The sequence below is a fragment of the Lathyrus oleraceus genome, chromosome 3, assembly GCF_024323335.1.
Source record: "Lathyrus oleraceus cultivar Zhongwan6 chromosome 3, CAAS_Psat_ZW6_1.0, whole genome shotgun sequence".
NCBI lineage: Eukaryota > Viridiplantae > Streptophyta > Magnoliopsida > Fabales > Fabaceae > Lathyrus > Lathyrus oleraceus.
Window position 1 is genome coordinate 92,132,567 of NC_066581.1, and position 21,729 is coordinate 92,154,295.

The window sequence follows — 21,729 nt, forward strand, 5'->3', positions numbered from 1 at the left end:
CATACCATAATTGACTCTCACAACACTCCTATTTAAATATGTGATTAAATTCACTGTTAACTACTTTACTTAACTAGAATTCATTTAAATTCTCAACATTATCTATTACTTATTTTCTGAACATAACCCCTAATTCTTATTTTCTTTCTTTTCCGAAATCTATTTTATATAAATATACTACTCCATCATCTTAATTTAAAATTGTCTTTAATGATATTGACACATTTCTTATATTAATAGTTTGTTTTGTTGATTTCCATTATAAAATCAATATTATTTAATAATATATTTTTAATAATAGTAGTCAGAGGAATGCATATGTGGGTAAAGGTTCAAAAAATAATTGTAATTTTTGGGGGAAAATAATAATGAATTTTTCTTTGGTATTTTTAATGGATAAATGATTTGAAACAGATTTTTATTTTTTTCAAAACTAACACATATTATGAGTCTGATGGATTAATTAATTCTCTTTCACGAAAGGTCGTGTTACTTAAAACCATATGAACTATCATTAAAATTTATATAATAATAAACTTTCATTAGTCAAACAATGAAAACATACACATTTATAACTACAGATAAATGTAATAACAACTAATCATCAAATTACAATTACAAATACTTTTATTAAAACAATTAAAAATGTTTAAACCAAACATAGGTTGTTTCGTGGTGTAGTTTGTTATCACGTCAGTCTAAGACACTAAAGGTCCCTAGTTCAAGCCTGGGCAAAGCCAAATGGTGTTAACTCTAATTTAAATTTCAATGCTTACCACTATATTTTTGTAAATTTTACAATGCATCAACATTAATTTCAAAAGTTAGTTTACATTTTTGTGAATCAACTAAATAAAATTTATTTTCTTCAAAGAGCCAAAGAGACATGTAGTAAGAGAGAATATAGCTACATTTTATATTATTAAAAAATGACTAGGATGGAGAACGAAGTTGATTAAGCACTTTGAAGACTATAGACACATTGCGATCAAAACTGTACCAGACAGGCTGCTAGGACTAGTTGAAGAGAAAACGCAACAATGTCATGTCCAATTAAACATAATAACTGTAGCGGGGTATTCGTTACCTTTAGATTTATTGACTAAATCTAAGGTAAACCATACAATGTCGAGTCGCCACCGCACTTCTTTTTATCCCAAGGAATGGTTAGAAAGCAAACAAAAACCTAAAAGTTTTATCAAATCAAAAACTAGTAAAAATGTCAGAGATCTGGGTAAGGGGGTTAATTATGCAATGGGAACGTGTTAGGCACCAAAAACATCCTAGGTACTCCTAGGGAGCCCTTTACATATATGTTGTAAGTTTGTTGTTTTTATTTGTGCAAACATGATTGAAGGGATGAGAAAAGAATATACAAATTTATTTACATTTTTGTGTTTGAATGGATGAACCCATTGCCTACATACCATCTTAAAAAAGATTAGGATCAAAACCTCGTAGTTCGGGGTAGAAAAATTCAAAATAAGTGAGTGGATTGATTGGTCCAAAAGCCTTAAGGTCTTTTGTTATCCAAGGGAGAAAAGTCAACCTAAAACCACAAATCCACCATGTGAGGATAACTTCAACATGCTAGTGAGGGGTTAACCCTATAATAAGCATGGAAGACTCATTGTCCATCACTAAGGATAAAGGTGAGTATTATATCTACCTCAAGGATAACTCAAACCTAATAGCTAAAGGTTATAAAAAATTGATTAAGAAAGTGGCCATTGAAACCACAAAAAGTATTTGAAAGGGTTATATTTACCAATGAAAAGTATTTACAAAATATGGTCAAAGTTGACTTGAAAGTTCAATTAAAAATAAGTGTTATGAAAGAAAGTTTGAAAATCAAAAGCATAAGGCTTAGGTTTCTAATGTTGAAAACAAAAGTTATTGTTTGCACAAAAAGTTTTGGCTTGGGTTAGAGTGAAGAGGAAGAAGAATGGCTAAAGTCCTAAGCATACAAAAGGTAAGGGAAAAGAAGATAAAACCACACTAGGAGTTCCTCTCTTGAGATCATATTGATGATCCAGGTAGCTCCCATCCTTTTAATTAAGCAAGTCACAAACAAATATCTCAAGCAATTAAGCACAGGTAATCGGAATTAATCTCCAGATGGTATCCCACAGATAAAGTGGAATACCCCACGAACCATCTCTTCAGGAGTCATATGACCCCTTACACAAACTCAACAAACAGGTTAGCAATAACAGGTAAACAATGCATGGATGCGGTGTAAAACATGTCACAATCAAACACGAAAACAGATCTGAGCACAAACAGAAAAAACAAGTTACTGTCACGCTCGCTACTGCTTCGCTTAGCGAGATGCTAGCAAAGCTTCGCTACATGTTCGCCTAGCGAAGGTGCTAGCGAACGCCTGCGATCGAGGCCCAAAATTCTGCTGTTATAGTTTTACCGTGTGGTCTTCGCTTAGCGAAGGATTTGCTCGCCTAGCGAGCATGGCAGGTCAGATTCGCTTAGCGAAAAATTGGCTCGCCTAGCGAATATGACAGCTCAGGCATAGACTTTTACTCCTTCCAGATTAGCGCTTTGACTGATTAATAGACCCCATTTGATCACGTTGGAAGTAACTCACGTCATTCTCTTGTGTTGATTGATCACCCAAACAGAACCCACAAAGCGTCTTGGATGATACTCAAGCTTCAAACAAAAGATGTTAGTGACATATTTTTGTGCTTTTAGTTAGTAAACAAAATGAAAGAAGCAATGATATACAATTCAAAAATGCTTGGTGATCTCAAACCAATCACAAGGAGTCCTACCCAAAGGCAAAGGGAACCAAGATGCTTACGATCCTTGAGGCTATGCGCGATGCAATGTTATGATGCCATGAGGGATCTTAGGGCCAAAATTGGGGTCTTAGAGATGCCCCTATTTAAGGTCATTCTAGCCGGAGAAGGGAATGTTAAATTCTTCGTCTCGACGAGGTAGAATAGGCTTAAATAATAACACAGAGACGAATTTTGGTCACTAAGAGACCTCATGATGCAAGTGTATGTATGCAAAATGGAATAACACTTTTGTGGGGATATGCGTCCACGAAGGAAAGAAATTTGGAGAGACTGCCAATCCATATGAGTAATTCACTCCATGGGATAGAGACTCTAGGACTTTCATGGGGATAGAAAAGGGGTAAAAATGCGTGAGCAGGTCACGACTCAAAACTTGGGGAAAAGATCCAAAAGGAACAAATCCAATGGAAAGACCCTACCTGATTCAAAGATGCATGTATTGGGGAATATGCCAATACAGCGGAAATTAACCACAACAGGTACTTCGGATAAAAATTCGGACTCAGGCTGAGGAAAGATTTGAACAAAATATCCCTGCCGGGGAAATGCATGTATTGGGGAATATGCCAATACAGCAGAAATTATCCATGACGGATACTTCGGATAAAAATCTGGACGAGAACAATTTACAAAGGAACTTTGCTAGGGATGTCCAAAAGACTCTCCTGGGGAAGCAGCGGTGACGAGGTATTACCGGTTACTGGGTAATAAGCTCAAAGAGACATGTGATCTGAAACACCGGTATAAGGGCGAGAGATACAAGATGCTCGGGAAGAAATGAATATCTAAGACCGGTATAAGGGTGAGAGATATCAAAACTCCAAAACATCTAAGGAAGACCTAAAAAGGTATATTTCAAACTCAGGGATTCTGACTCCACAGGGGACAAAAAGTCATAATAGGGAGCAGAGAGGAAGGAACACCAGGGATACCGGTTACTGGGCATATAATAGGTGACCAACCAAGGCGTGAATTGGGGAATATTTCCAAGACACTCATCATCCAAAAGAGGGCTAAAAGCAGACTCGATTAAAGGATGGATATTCGACTCCATAAAGGGGATACGAATCTTACTCGACTGGGGAAGGACAAAAGACTTCGACCAAAGAGCGCATGAGATACATTATCTATTACCGTCAGAACGTAGATAATATACTCGCATGGGCGATTATCCACAACCGGTTGCTGGGTTAATAAAGGATAAACTGACCGAAAAGAAAAGGCATCGGGATACCGCAATTAGGCGTATAATGATGACCAAATCAGGAGAGAGGAAGGAACACCAGGGATACCGGTTACTGGGCATATAATAGGTGACCAACCAAGGCGTGAATTGGGGAATATTTCCAAGACACTCATCATCCAAAAGAGGGCTAAAAGCAAACTCAGTTATAGGATGGATATTCGACTCCGTAAAGGGAATACGAATCTTACCCGACTGGGGAAGAACAAAAGGCTTCGACCAAAGAGTGCATGAGATACATTATCTATTACCGTCAGAACATAGATAATATACTCGCATGGAAGATTATCCACAACCGGTTACTGGGTTAATAAAGGATAAATCGACCGAAAAGAAAAGGTATCGGGATACCGAAACTAGGTATATAATGATGACCAATTCACGAGAGAAACAATCGTTACCAACAACGGGGTAGACGAGAAATGACTTGCTAGGGATAGATTGCATAATCAGAGCAATTATCCAGGCAAATGAGGGTATATCATCACCGAATATTGGATGAAGACAACCGTCAAGGAGGGGATTACACCTATCGGATACTGGATAGGAAACCATGGAAAAGTAACCGTCATCAATTAAGATGAACAAAAGGTTAACTCTGCAAGGGAAAGTGAGTAGGGTTTACAACTGCCGGTATAAGGGTAAAAAACCACAGACTCTAACGGGGATACAAATAGGGTTTACAACTACCGGTATAAGGGTAGAAAACCACAGACTCCGCCAAGGAGAAGATGGATAATTACTGGTTACTAAGCAATTATTCATCTAAACTACGGGGAAGCAAAGGAAACAGTCATAAGACGCCAATCTAGGATCAAACCGAATAGGCACGCTGAATCAAGACTTGTCCTAATGAGGATATAACTCAATAGGGCAACCCATCCCAATATATGTGTTGGGAAGGAACATAAATAAACATCATCCATGAGGATATATCTCGGTGGGGAATATGGAAGAAAGGATAATGCTTTATGCCTATGGAGCTGACTCTATATGGAGAGATCAGACACACTCATCTACTTGGGGAGATATATATCACCAAATAGCAGGAGACAAACAAACAACGATATATGGAAAAAATGCAACATGAATATCTGAATGTTATAATTATGCATGTATATGCGTGATTTATGTATGATGAATGTTGACAAATAGACATATCTGACACAAACAGGTCCAGGAATCAACCACCCAGTACTACATCTCAAGAGAGAAAGCCAAATCTGCTAAGGGCAACTGGTGCTGGGAAACCTCTGCAGAGGGATGAACATCAGTCATTCCAGTTGGGGCCAGGGAGTTATCACAGGCAAAGTCTATTACACCAACAACTCTACTCGGGAATTTATCCGAGGGGATAAAGGAATTACGGGGATCAACCACCAAATACCGAATCTTCCAAAGAGATCCCATCTGCTGAGGGAGAAAAAGGCTACTCTGTTGAAAGGAAGAGAGGTGAATATCAACAAGCACTCCACTTGGTAGGATAAACCACAAAAGGTTCCGGAGGGAGAAGATACAGTCATGCCAGGGATATGAACAAATGTCTTACCCTATTGGAGATCATACCACCCTTGGGAGAGCACTAAGGATCTCCTAAGTATCTTTTCGTCATTGTGAATGTTCACTTTGTTTAAAACAAGTTATGAAAAATTTGATTGTTTAAAACAATGATATTTTCTCAATCAAAACATGCAAAACATTTGTTGAATAGAAACAAATAAGAGTGCAAATAATTGGATCAAAGGCTCAAATTGATTTGATGGAATGGTAGTCTGCGAATGGCAAGACTCCATAGATCTTTACAAATTTGAAATTGGTGATATATATTGGAAAAAGGCTACATTGAACATAATGACCATTTCTCCACCAATCCTGAATCCGATGTATTTGAAGCTTCGGTTGATAATGAGTGAGCAAGAATCTCTGACGGATGACAGTCGTAGAACAAAGTCTTGTCAGGATGCAGTTACTTGCCAAATCCCTAATTTTTGCCTAGATTGCCCCAGGGTGTGGTACTCAATCTAGCGGGATATATACTCATTTTTTTATGTCTCTAACTTTTGCCTGGATCGCCCTTTCAGGTTTTCAATCCACCGAGACGCTCATTTTTGCCTAAGTCGCCTTTTCGGGTTTTCAACTTAGCGAGCTATTCTATTTTTTAGGCGAAGTATTTCTTGACTGCATCTGAATTCACAAGACGAGTGAAATCCTCCCCATCCATAGTTGTAAGTATCAAAGCACCGCCTGAAAAGGCTCTCTTAACAACATATGGACCTTCATAGTTCGGAGTTCACTTGCCCCTGGAATCGGGCGCGAAAGACAAGGCTTTCTTGAGCACAAGGTCACCTTCTCGGAACACACGAGGCTTGACCTTCTTATCAAAAGCTTTCTTCATTCTTTGCTGATATAACTGACCGTGACACATAGCAGTCAATCTCTTCTCTTTATGCATCATATCATGAAACAAGGTAGTCATAGCTCGTTGACACGTGGCTTCGGAGTTCTTTAAACCGAAGGGCATCACTCGATAACAGAATGTCCCCCTAGGTGTGATGAATGTTGTCTTCTCCATATCCTCGGGTGCCATCTTAATTTGATTATATCCGGAAAATCCATCCATAAATGAGAAGACTTTGAATTTAGCTGTATTGTCTACCAACATATCAATATGTGGTAGAGGAAAGTCATCTTTCGGACTAGCGTTGTTCAAATCTCTATAGTCCACACACATCCGAACTTTTCCATCTTTCTTAGGCACGAGCACAATATTGGCCACCCATTAAGGATACGTAGAAGTCACCAGAAACCCCGCATCAATTTGCTTCTGAACTTCCTCTTTGATCTTCACTGCCATATCAGGATGGGTTCTTCTGAGCTTCTGCTTCACAGGCACGCACTCAGGCTTCAAAGACAGGAAATGTTGCACAATATCTGTATCCAGATCAGGCATGTCTTCATATGACCAGGCGAAGATGTCAACGTATTCCCGTAGCAATTCAATCAACCCCTTTTTAACAGATTCTTCCAAGAGTGCCCCAATATTTACTTCACGCACACAATCCTCAGACCCCAAGTTAACTGTTTCCAGATTCTCAAGATGTGGCTGAATGATCTTTTCTTCATGCTCAAGTAAACGGTTAATCTCATCAGGAATCTCTTCAACATCATTTTCCTCTTCCTCAAATACAGGGAACTCAAAATTGGGAGATGGTGTTGGGTCATTATGTTCAATGGGTTTAGAAAGCAACCTGCATAATGGTTTTGGATTATGAAAGCTTTAGAACTCAAACAAGGCAAATCATTATGCAGATGAAAAGATTGATTTTATTCTTGTTTTTTTAGGGTTTTATGTGATCACCAATTTCATGCAAAAAGCAAAAAGGGAAAATAATTGGAAAAACAAACATTTAACATGAATTTATTGAATGAAACTATCATCGAATTTATGCGCCAACAATGTCATCGCTCCTCCTTTTGGCATGGGAGAAGGGTTTTTAAACAAAGTGATCATTACGTTGACTTATGGATAACTGTAGGAATATCCACATCGACCCAATTGTTGTAGACCCCTCCAGGGATGATGAAATTGCCAGAATCCTCTGTATCTTCTTCTAGAACGGCAGGGGCCTCCTCACCTAGACCAGTGTGGATGAAACCTCCCCTCTTGAATAACCCTTGCTTGTTGAAAGCGCCAGAAGAAAAACCTATGCCAGCCCGGGACTCGTTGGTTTCTAACTCAATCATCTTTCCTAAACCAGTAGTTGCACCACGCTCAATGGCCAACTTTGCATCTTTATAGGAAGCAAATGAAGGAGTTCTCTTGTTCTAGTTGATCCATTAGTCTTGAAGTATTGGCTCCGGTGTAGTACCGGTGAGTCAGCTTGTCTTCAAAATAAATGAAGAGCACAGAGTTAGGCCAGAGGACAAGAGGCCGGAAACAAAACCTGCTTATGCATATGATGCATGCAATGCTTGTGCATATGATTTGTTTTATTTTAAAGGACTTTTTAGAGTTCTATTTGCAAATTTTGGAAATATTTTTATGACATATGGAAACATCTCATCAATAATATTTGGGAAACATTTTTACACCAAAGAAAATACAGCATTGGTAACTAAGATACAAGAGAAAAGGAAAATAATCATCCCATGGATCCCCTAGGAACAATCATCTAAAGCAACATGTCTGCTATCTCTTGAGAAGTGGGAATATTTTCCAAGCCACTGAACGACAATTGATCTAGAATAGGTATACCCACAAGATAAGCATACTCCTCAAGGGTAGGCAACAACTGGAAATCCGGAAACGTGAAGCAATGATAGAGAGGATCATAAAACTGCACCAATACACTCATCAATCCTTTGTCCACCTGAGTAGTCAGAAGGGGTAGAAGCTTCCCAAAACGAGCTTTGAAACCCAAGGGACCTAATACATAGGATGTCAGATTCCTTAACTCTTTCAAGTCTGGTTGTCTGAAGCTGTACTTCTTTGTATTTCTTCTTTGTCTTTCCATGTCTGAAAATTTGCAAATAGACCTCTTAAGTTCCTTGAAAACTTTTTTTTTAATTATTTTTTATTTTTTATTTTGATGATATGAATGCAAATGGGTGCATGAATGCAACAATCACACTCAAGGATCAAGCAAAGCACACCAAACAAAGGTCATGGGATGGATCATATTATCCTTAATATCAACCATCCATTTTGGTGGATTATGGTTTACACCTTATCAACACCCAAGTTCCATTGATATTAAGGATATATGAACGGATCAACCATGAATCAAGAGTTTGTTGCAAGTCACGAGCATGAAGTCTTGGTTAAGAACCACCCAAAGGGAATGTACTAGGGTTTAAACCTGCCAAACATGTTCTACAAAAGGTTCCCATAGTCATCATCCCATCTTTCGGATATTATCGGAGAAACGACTACTCGTATTCCAAAAATATTCTCAAGAGAGACTCTTATGAGTGTAGTATCGCGTAACAATCGTATCAAATCTTACACTTGAACGACTTTCGCACTACGTCCTAAGAATAGGCCAAGAAGGGCTTGGTAGACTAAGGTCCTTGGCTTCTAGGGTCTATATCGGAAAGAGTAATGTCTAACCACAACTTACTTGTGTGACATTATGGATCCAACATCACCTCCACCAAGTGAATGGACTTGCAAGTCAACTTGCTAAGGAATAACTCCACACAAGTCAACAAGGCTATGCCATTATCCTATCCTAAGTGGACTCGAGTTCGGGTACAGAACTCATCTCACAAAGATCACCAAGCATACATGGAATTAATATTCAAGCAATTCAATCATTACATACAATACAGTAATCCCAAATTGCACAAAAAATATGTCGAAACAAATATATACTGTAATACAACAAAATATGAAAAGTAGGCAAAACCCACTAGGCAATTTTGTCCCCAGTAGAGTCGCCACTTTTCTGTAGCGGGGTATTCGTTACCTTTAGATTTATTGACTAAATCTAAGGTAAACCATACAAAGTCGAGTCGCCACCGCACTTCTATTTATCCAAAGGAATGGTTAGAAAGCGAACAAAAACCTAAAAGTTTTATCAAATAAAAAACTAGTAAAAATGTCAGAGATCTGGGTAAGGGGGTTAGTTATGCAATGGGAAGGTGTTAGGCACCCAAAACATCCTAGGTACTCCTAGGGAGCCCTTTTCATATTTGTTGTAAGTTTGTTGTTTTATGAAAATTTATTTGTGCAAACATGATTGAAGGGATGAGAAAAGAATATACAAATTTATTTACATTTTTGTGTTTGAATGGATGAACCCATTGGCTACGTACCATCTTAAAAAAGATTAGGATCAAAACCTCGTAGTTCGGGGTAGAAAAATTCAAAATAAGTGAGTGGATTGATTGGTCCAAAAGCCTTAAGGTCTTTTGTTATCCAAGGGAGAAAACTCAACCTAAAACCACAAAAATCCACCATGTGAGGATAGCTTCAACATGCTAGTGAGGGGTTAACCCTATAATAAGCATGGAAGACTCATTGTCCATCACTAAGGATAAAGGTGAGTATTATATCTACCTCAAGGATAACTCAAACCTAATAGCTAAAGGTTATAAAAATTTGATTAAGAAAGTGGCCATTGAAACCACAAAAAGTATTTGAATGGGTTATATTTACCAATGAAACGTATTTACAAAATATGGTCAAAGTTGACTTGAAAGTTCAATTAAAAATAAGTGTTATGAAAGAAAGTTTGAAAATCAAAAGCATAAGGCTTAGGTTTCTAATGTTGAAAACAAAAGTTATTGTTTGCACAAAAAGTTTTGGCTTGGGTTAGAGTGAAGAGGAAGAAGAATGGCTAAAGTCCTAAGCATACAAAAGGTAAGGGAAAAGAAGATAAAACCACACTAGGAGTTCCTCTCTTGAGATCATATTGATGATCCAGGTAGCTCCCATCCTTTTGAATAAGCATGTCACAAACAAATATCTCAAGCAATTAAGCACAGGTAATCGGAATTAATCTCCAGACGGTATCCCACAGATAAAGTGGAATACCCCACGAACCATCTCTTCAGGAGTCATATGATCCCTTACACAAACTCAACAAATAGGTTAGCAATAACAGGTAAACAATGCATGGATGCGGTGTAAAACATGTCACAATCAAACACGAAAACAGATCTAAGCACAAACAGAAAAAACAAGTTACTGTCACGCTCGCTACTGCTTCGCTTAGCGAGATGCTAGCAAAGCTTCGCTACATGTTCGCCTAGCAAAGGTGCTAGCGAACGCCTGCGAATTCTGGATTTTTCTTTGATAACAGTGCGATTTCGGAAACCCCAAACCCTATGGTACTCATTTCAGAAATTATGTGATTAAACATTCAAGGCATTGGTTTCACCCATTCATGCTTATGGGAAACCTAACGATACCCACTCTTCCAAATTCAAACATAATACATCACACATTTAGAACATTCAAATTGAAGGTGTAAAGTAATGGGAATAGGGCAGACCTGATTGGAGAGACCGATTGAAATTGAGTTGCACCCGCGAGGTTTACAAAACAATCTTAGGGTTTGTGTGAGGCAGAGGTGATTCTGTGCAGCTGAGTTCCCTTAAGGGTTTGGAGGCTGTTCTGAGTTCTCTGTCAGGTAGTCTCTATCTGATATGTGAATCCCTGCCTGATGATTGTCTGCTTCAATTTTTCTCAAGTGAAGCCTTGGTATTTATAGACTGAATTTCGTGGCTTTGTGGGCTTGAACTGGATGCAATCGAGGCCCAAAATTCTGCTGTTATAGTTTTACCGTGTGGTCTTCGCTTAGTGAAGGATTTGCTCGCCTAACGAGCATGGCAGGTCAGATTCGCTTAGCAAAAAATTGGCTCGCCTAGCGAATATGACAGCTCAGGCATAGACTTTTACTCCTTCCAGATTAGCGCTTTGACTGATTAATAGACCCCATTTGATCACGCTGGAAGTAACTCACGTCATTCTCTTGTGTTGATTGATCACCCAAACAGAACCCACAAAGCGTCTTGGATGATACACAAGCTTCAAACAAAAGATGTTAGTGACATATTTTTGTGCTTTTGGTTAGTAAACAAAATGAAAGAAGCAATGATATAAAATTCAAACATACTTGGTGATCTCAAACCAATCACAAGGAGTCCTACCCAAAGGCAAAGGGAACCAAGATGCTGATGATCCTTGAGGCTATGCGCGATGCAATGTTATGATGCCATGAGGGATCTTAGGGCCAAAATTGGGGTCTTACAATAACCTACAAAACAAAACCATAAAAATCGATTGCGAACCGCTGAAATCGAAAAAATCAGCGTTTCAGGAGGTTCATAGTCTGGGATATAGAATAAATCATCTTTTCAAGTCTTATAGAGAGACTGACTCGTCTTTTTATCTTGATGAGTGTGGAAGTAAAGGATAAAATACTTTAACTAGGTGATTTCCAAATGTGGGAGGCAAGAAAAAGAATAGAAGTTGTTGAAAAGAGAATAAATTACCAAACAATAAACATCCATGTTATCTTTGGTGGAGGCCGAGTAAATGGAGTATAGAATGTTGTTTTCAATTTATTATAGTTGAAGTGGAATTTAATGGATTGTCCCATACTACCTTTTGTTAGGTCCACATTAAAAAAATCATTATTTATTTGTGTTATGATTATGTAGTAGTTTAAAGTGTCATAAAACTCTTTTTCCAAACTAAAACTTCGTATTGTGAATTAAGAGATTATGACTAAGTCCTATGAATAATATTTTTATTAAAAATAATTGAAGATCAAATACCAAATTTATTCCTTGTGTTTAATTACAAATTCAATATTCACTCGTGTAGTACTACCATATTAGTATAAAATATGGAAATTTTATTTCTTTGGTAATAAAACAAATAAATATATCTTATATTAAATTAAAATTGTCAAATGAATTGTTTCCGATTCGACATTGGCTCAACTCTAGCCCCAACTTAAAACCTTGTACTCTTATCTACACCAATTTATTGTTTGGTTCAGTTTTAACTATTGTTATATATACAACAAATTAAGTTCTAGATCCAAAAGTTTTCAATCCATAATTAGTTCTCATACCATAATTGACTCTCACAACACTCCTATTTAAATATGTGATTAAATTCACTGTTAACTACTTTACTTAACTATAATTCATTTAAATTCTCAACACTATCTATTACTTATTTTCTGAACATAACCCCTAATTCTTATTTTCTTTCTTTTCTGAAATATATTTTATATAAATATACTACTCCATCATCTTAATTTAAAATTGTCTTTAATGATATTGACACATTTCTTATATTAATAGTTAGTTTTGTTGATTTCCAATATAAAATATATATTATTTAATAATATATTTTTAATAATAGTAGTCAGAGGAATGCATATGCGGGTAAAGGTTTAAAAAATAATGGTAACTTTGGGAGGAAAATAATAATAAAATTTTCTTTGGTATTTTTAATGGATAAATGATTTGAAACAGATTTTTATTTTTTCAAAACTGACACATATTATGAGTCTGATGGATTAATTAATTCTCTTTCACGAAAGGTCGTGTTACTTAAAACCATATGAACTATCATTAAAATTGATATAATAATAAACTTTCATTAGTCAAACAATTAAAACATACACATTTATAACTACAGATAAATGTAATAACAACTAATCATCAAATTACAATTACTAATACTTTTATTAAAACAACTTCAAATGTTTCAATCAAACATAGGTGGTTTCGTGGTGTAGTTGGTTATCACGTCGGTCTAACACACTGAAGGTCCCCAGTTCCAGCCTGGCCGAAGCCAAATGCTGTTAACTCTAATTTAAATTTTAATGCTTACCACTATAATTTTGTAAATTTTACAATGTGTCATACCCCAATTTTGTCCGGGCATATTTAAATTTTTATACAATTGATGTCATTTTTATTTTGCATCATACGCATAACATGACATACATTCCATCATGAATAATATCTAGAATATCAGTCAGAATGAATTTATTAAGAATACAGACAAATCGGTTAAATTCACTCGTGTAGTACTTCCATATTAGTATAAAATATGGAAATTTTATTTCTTTGGTAATAAAACAAATAAATATATCTTATATTAAATTAAAATTGTCAAATGAATTGTTTTCGATTCGACATTGGCTCAACTCTAGCCCAAACTTAAAACCTTGTACTCTTATCTACACCAATTTATTGTTTGGTTCAGTTTTAACTATTGTTATATATACAATAAATTAAGTTCTAGATCCAAAAGTTTTCAATCCATAATTAGTTCTCATACCATAATTGACTCTCACAACACTCCTATTTAAATATGTGATTAAATTCACTGTTAACTACTTTACTTAACTAGAATTCATTTAAATTCTCAACACTATCTATTACTTATTTTCTGAACATAACCCCTAATTCTTATTTTCTTTCTGTTCTGAAATCTATTTTATATAAATATACTACTCCATCATCTTAATTTAAAATTGTCTTTAATGATATTGACACATTTCTTATATTAATAGTTAGTTTTGTTGATTTCCAATATAAAATATATATTATTTAATAATATATTTTTAATAATAGTAGTCAGAGGAATGCATATGCGGGTAAAGGTTTAAAAAATAATGGTAACTTTGGGGGGAAAATAATAATAAATTTTTCTTTGGTATTTTTAATGGACAAATGATTTGAAACAGATTTTTATTTTTTCAAAACTGACACATATTATGAGTCTGATGGATTAATTAATTCTCTTTCACGAAAGGTCGTGTTACTTAAAACCATATGAACTATCATTAAAATTGATATAATAATAAACTTTCATTAGTCAAACAATTAAAACATACACATTTATAACTACAGATAAATGTAATAACAACTAATTATCAAATTACAATTACTAATACTTTTATTAAAACAATTTAAAATGTTTCAATCAAACATAGGTGGTTTCATGGTGTAGTTGGTTATCACGTCAGTCTAACACACTGAAGGTCCCTAGTTCCAGCCTGGCCGAAGCCAAATGTTGTTAACTCTAATTTAAATTTTAATGCTTACCACTATATTTTTGTAAATTTTACAATGTGTCATACCCCAATTTTGTCCGGGCATATTTAAATTTTTATACAACTGATGTCATTTTTATTTTGCATCATACACATAACATGACATACATTCCATCATGAATAATATCTAGAATATCAGTCAGAATGAATTTATTGAGAATACAGACAAATCGGTTAAATTGTTTCTCAAGAAGGTGCAAATCAGCGGGCAAAAAAGTTTCAAAATTAAAATGACAGACATTAGTATTATTAATCTACGGTTCACGTAGTTTAAACTGGTGTACTCGTTGTATTTTTCAGCGGTTGTTTCAGTTGCGTTTCAACCCGCCGGAGCCTTTTAACTGATGCAATTTATTTCAGAATTCGAGGAAACATTGTATTTTTTTAATAAGTAAATTTTGTGCTGATCATTTTAGTGTGTTCATATTATTTTTTCAAGCAAATTTTCATTCGACTTATGTTTGTAATCGGTCATTTTATTTCTTTATTTTAATACTCGAAATTAAAGATTTGTTTTGTTTTAAGTTACTTACTAAAATTCCTTTTAATGATTTTTTCTTTAAATAATAAGAAGTATTAGTAAGAAAATAAAAAAGCTTTGTCCTATTCTACTCTCACCACGTTCCTACTCACGGGACAGCTCATACTCTCACTCCACTTATTTCACGCTCCCACACTCATTCAGTACACAGTATCTCACAAAACACCTCACCTCACACAACACTCTCCCTCTCACGAATTCTCTCACTATCCCTCTCAAATCCTAACAAACTTCCTCACTCCACTCATCAATAAAACGTCGCTCATTCACTCACCTCACCTACTCTCTCTCTCTCACGTCTCCCTCAAAGAAAATCCTCAGACTCTCTCATACAATCCCCAATCTCTCTTCTCTCTCTATGCAAACGATAAAAGAAAAGAAATAGAAAAGAGAAGGAAGAAAACCGTCTTCCTCATCCAAATCAACACCACACAAACACCGTCCTCCTCCAAGCTTCGATTCCAACACCACCATCCAACAAATCCGCCGCTTCACATCGTTTTCATCGCTGTAACGGAAACCACCCTCCGTTAATGCCAAACCCTCTAATCCGACCCTTCAAATCAACCTTCACCTTCACAGCACCGTGAAACTCGCCGTCAAACCCACATCTTCAACAACCGTCATCACCATTTAGCGCTACCATTTTTCAGATGCAAAGCCAAGATTCGGTCACGGCAACAAAGCAATTTCAGCGTCTCGGTTACACGAACCGCGGTAACTAAAGCGCCCAACATATCAAAGTAGAGGAAGATCGGAAAAAAGAAAAAGAGTTTGAGTTGTTCGAGTTGCCGTTAATCTCTATCACATCGTCGGTGTTCAAGATCCTCATCAGAAATCGCAGCGAGCATCGCCGACTTACCGTATCGTCCGTTGGCAAGCTCATCCAGTGTAGCGTTACGGTAATTTTCTCTCCTTTGTTTTGTCATTAGAATCGTGTCTGCTGGTTTATGTCCAGGTGCTGTTCCAAAGCACTTCGAATGACATTTTGCCTGATGTAGAATTTCGATTATGCTCATAAGTTGTAGTTTATAACAGTTGTTGGTATGCTGTGCACTTGGTAATGTTGCGAAAGTATTGAAACATTATTTGTGTGGATTGTGTGGTTCTAAATGTGAATTACCAATATGGATGAGGCTAAAATATTTTCGTTTGTTTTGTTTTAAGTTGATTCACAGTAGACCTGGTTTGTTTGTTATTCACTAGAAATTCCATGTTGATTTGATGAGTGAAAACTCTATAACCATCACGAAAAGTTTGTGTAAGCTGTTGTATTGGGTTCACGAATATTTCGATTCCGCTATGTGTTGTTATGCTGCGGTTCGGTTTCCTTTCAAGCGTGTTGTTTGAGCTGTTTCAGTTTTGTTATTATATTGTGCAAGCAAGATAGGCCATTGTGATTTCTGTTGGGTTTAATAGCTGGTATTAGATACTAAAAAATCACGCGTATTATTTTCTACCCTAAACCAAACGCATCATATGAGGTTTTCTTGGCTACCATAGAAATGGTTATAGGTCACATAGTACTATAGAAATTGTTACAGGTTATATAGTATTTTGTAGGTTACAGTGTAGTAATGGCTTGAAGGGCATCGTAATTTTGAAACATATGTAATCCCTATGGCTAAACATGATAAATAGAAACCACAACTAGTTCTGATTAGCTTTTCAATTACTAATGGTTTATGTACATTATCCTTTGATGAGATTTGGAATATGTTGAGAGCAATACTGTAAATAAATTGGATGCTATTATCATACTTCATTACATTTTGAATTGGATTAAATCCTTGGGTTCAACGATTTCATGTTGCTACACCACCTAAATTTCAATATATCAAATGTACACTTTGACCGAGTTTTTTTTTTGAAATTACGTATGACATTAATCATATTGTCCTTACGTTCAAACCGGTTCCGAGAACATCCGCATCAACACATACCGATTAAATCAATGTTAATACCCATTTTCTTTCTCTTTTGATTTAATTAATTGATTAAAATATTTAATTAGTTTAATTTCTATTAATTAATTGTAATTAACTTAATTTTTTGATTTAATTAAATAATTTTGATAATTAATTTTAATTAATTTAATTAATCAATTTAAACAAATTTTAATAAATTAATTTTGTTAAAAAGAAATTGATTAATTTCTCCCACTCTCACAAACTTCACATTTCAAACAAAAAGAACTATTTCATGTCATCATTATTTCATAATCACTTTCAATTTTACTTCAAAATTATACAAGTCAATTTCAAAAAAAGTACAAACTACAATTCTCGATTTCAAATATCGAGCCCATTTTCAAAATAAACCCCCTTGTAAGTCGATTGCTTTTAAAGCATCGCCATCAACCTCACATAACTTACTCTTGGGCTTCCTTACAATGAAACCTACTTGGTTATTGATTAACCGAGTAAATGAAATAATACACTAAATAAAATTCATTTATTCAATCAACACAAATTCAAATCATTTCTTCAAACCATTCAACTTCAAAAGAATTTTCCCTTTCAAACATAAACTTGGGATGAAAAGGAGATAGTAAGCGTACGCTTCACTATTTCTCAAGCACTTGAATAATTGGCGTACGCCATATTGTGCGAGTTCTTGTCACCCGTTTAAATCTTAAACCACACAATTTCAAAACACTTTTCAAAATCAAATATAATTTCCAAAATTCAAACCATAACACTTCAAATCATAATATTTCAAATCATTTCTACAAATTCCAAATCCTTTTAATTCCACATCTCAGATGAAAAGGAGAATAGTGAGCATCCGCTTCATTATCTCTCGATTAGTCGAATAATTGGCGTACGTCATATTGCTCGAATCTTCGTCATCAAATTAAAGCCTATCAAAATACAAATTATTTTCACAAATCAAATACGACATTCCAACATATCTTTTACAATTTAAACTTCGGATGATAAAAGATGAGAGGCGTATGCCTCGCCATCTCTCGATTATTTGAATAATTGGCGAACGCCATATTGCACAAATTATCGACTTCCGACTAAAACACGCTAAATAAACTTGGATAAAGGAATAAGTGGTGTACGCCTCATTATTCCTTGAATAAGCAAGTAGGAGGCGTACGCCTCACTACCGTGCATATTCAACATCCACAAACAAACTTTCAAAATAATCTGAATGAAAAAGGAATAGAAGGCGGACGCCTTATTATTCCTCGAAAGAATTGGACAATTGGTGAACACCACATTGCTCAACCTTCCGTCGTTCTTCAAAAACAACTTAAACAAATCAAACTAACTTCTCGCCCCCGAGCGATCGAAAGTAATCAAACCTAAACACATCAAATCAACTTGTCACCCCCGCGTGACCAAAACCCTTTCAAAAAGAACACTGCCAATCCTTTCTAATGCGCACAACAAACCAGTGCTAGAGCCTCCCCCGAGAGTAGACAAGCCAGCGTTTAGCCATTAGAACTCCGACCTACACAGTCGTTCATCAAAACAAAACACACCAATATTCGTAGTAGCCCGAAATACGAATGCTCTGATTTCCTTATTACAATATAAGGATACGTAGGCAGGAGATTGTTGTATCTTCGCGAGCACACTAATAAAAAACCTCCCATTTCCCCATCCTGAGGTCTTCATCCATATCTATCATCAATTCTAATTTCTCGAAGCAAGCAAATAACAATCAATTAACAGTCATATAGCAAAATCAGACTAAAAGGTTCCCGTTGAGTACAACGGACGTAAGGGGTGCTAATACCTTCCCCTTGCGTAATCGACTCCCGAACCCGAATATGGTTGCGACAACCATTATTCTTATTTCTAAAGGTTTTCTCGATATTTTCCTATTCCTTCATTAGGAATAAATAAAGTTCGGTGGCGACTCTGTTTCGAACTAACAATTTTTCCGCGTCCTATCGCGAGGGATCGCATTTTTTTGAGGTGCGACACAATGCATCATCATTAATTTAAAAAGTTAGTTTACAATTTGGTGAATGAACTAAATAAAATTTATTTTCTTCAATGAGCCAAAGAGACATGTAGTAAGAGAGAATATAACTAAATTTTATATTATTTAAAAATGACTAGGATGGAGAACGAAGTTGATTAAGCACTTTGAAGACTATAGACACATTGCGATCAAATACGTACCAGACAGACCGCTATGACTAGTTGATGAGAAAACGGAACAGTGTCATGTCCAATTAAACATAATAACCTATAAAACAAAACAATAAAAATCGATTGCGAACCGCTGAAATCGAAAAAAATCAGCATTTCTGGAGGTTCATAGTCTGGGATATAGAATAAATCATCTTTTTAAGTCTTATAGAGAGACTGACTCGTCTTTTTATCTTGATGAGTGTGGAGGTAAAGGATAAAATACTTATACTGGGTGATTGCCAAATGCGGGAGGCAAGAAAAAGAATAGAAGTTGTTGAAAAAAGAATAAGTTACCAAACAATACACATCTATGTTATCTTTGGTGGAGGCCGAGTTAATGGAGTATAGAATATTGTTTTCAATTTATTATAGTTGAAGTGGAATTTAATGGATAGTCCCATCCTACCTTTTTTTTAGGTCCACATTTAAAAAAATCGTTATTTATTGGTGTTATGATTATGTAGTAGTTTAAAGTGTCATAAAATTCTTTTTCCAAACTAAAACTTCGTATTGTGAATTAAGAGATTATGACTAAGTCCTATGAATAAGTTTTTTATTAAAAATAATTTAAGATCAAATACCAAATTTATTGCTTGTGTTTATTTACAAATTCAATATTCATTCGTGTAGTACTACCATATTAGTATAAAATATGGAAATTTTATTTCTTTGGTAATAAAACAAATAAATATATCTTATATTAAATTAAAATTGTCAAATGAATTGTTTCCGATTCGACATTGGCTCAACTCTAGCCCAAACTTAAAACCTTGTACTCTTATCTGCACCAATTTATTGTTTGGTTCAGTTTTAACTATTGTTATATATACAATAAATTAGGTAGTAAATCCAAAAGTTTTCAACCCATAATTAGTTCTCATACCATAACTGACTCTCACAACACTCCTATTTAAATATGTGATTGAATTCACTGTTAACTACTTTACTTAACTAGAATTCATTTAAAATCTCAACATTATCTATTACTTATTTTCTAAACATAACCCCTAATTCTTATTTTCTTTCTTTTCAGAAATCTATTTTATATAAATATACTACTCCATCATTCTAATTTAAAATTGTCTTTAATGATATTGACACATTTCTTATATTAATAGTTAGTTTTGTTGATTTCCAATATAAAATCAATATTATTTAATAACATATTTTTAATAATAGTAGTCAGAGGAATGCATATGTGGGTAAAGGTTTAAAAAATAATGGTAACTTTGGGGGGAAAATAATAATAAATTTTCCTTTGGTATTTTTAATGGACAAATGATTTGAAACAGATTTTTGTTTTTTCAAAACTGACACATATTACGAGTCTGATGGATTAATTAATTCTCTTTCACGAAAGGTCGTGTTACTTAAAACCATATGAACTATTATTAAAATTGATATAATAATAAACTTTCATTCGTCAAACAATGAAAACATACACATTTATAACTACTGATAAATGTAAAAACAACTAATCATTAAATTACAATTACAAATACTTTTATTAAAACAATTTAAAATGTTTCAATCAAACATAGGTGGTTTCGTGGTGTAGTTGGTTATCACGTCAGTCTAACACACTGAAGGTCCCCAGTTCCAGCCTGGCCGAAGCCAAATGCTGTTAACTCTAATTTAAATTTTAATGCTTACCACTATATTTTTGTAAATTTTACAATGCATCATCATTAAATTTAAAAAGTTAGTTTACAATTTTGTGAATCAACTAAATAAAATTTATTTTCTTCAATGAGCCAAAGAGACATGTAGTAAGAGAGAATATAACTAAATTTTATATTATTTAAAAATGACTAGGATGGAGAACGAAGTTGATTAAGCACTTTGAAGACTATAGACACATTGCGATTAAATACGTACCAGACAGACCGCTATGACTAGTTGATGAGAAAACGGAACAGTGTCATCTCCAATTAAACATAATAACCTATAAAACAAAATAATAAAAATCGATTACGAACCGCTGAAATCGAAAAAAATCAGCGTTTCAGGAGGTTCATAGTCTGGGATATAGAATAAATCATCTTTTTAAGTGTTATAGAGAGACTGACTCGTCTTTTTATCTTGATGAGTGTGGAGGTAAAGGATAAAATACTTATACTGGGTGATTGCCAAATGCGGGAGGCAAGAAAAAGAATAGAAGTTGTTGAAAAAAGAATAAGTTACCAAACAATACACATCTATGTTATCTTTGGTGGAGGCCGAGTTAATGGAGTATAGAATATTGTTTTCAATTTATTATAGTTGAAGTGGAATTTAATGGATAGTCCCATCCTACCTTTTTTTTAGGTCCACATTTAAAAAAATCGTTATTTATTGGTGTTATGATTATGTAGTAGTTTAAAGTGTCATAAAATTCTTT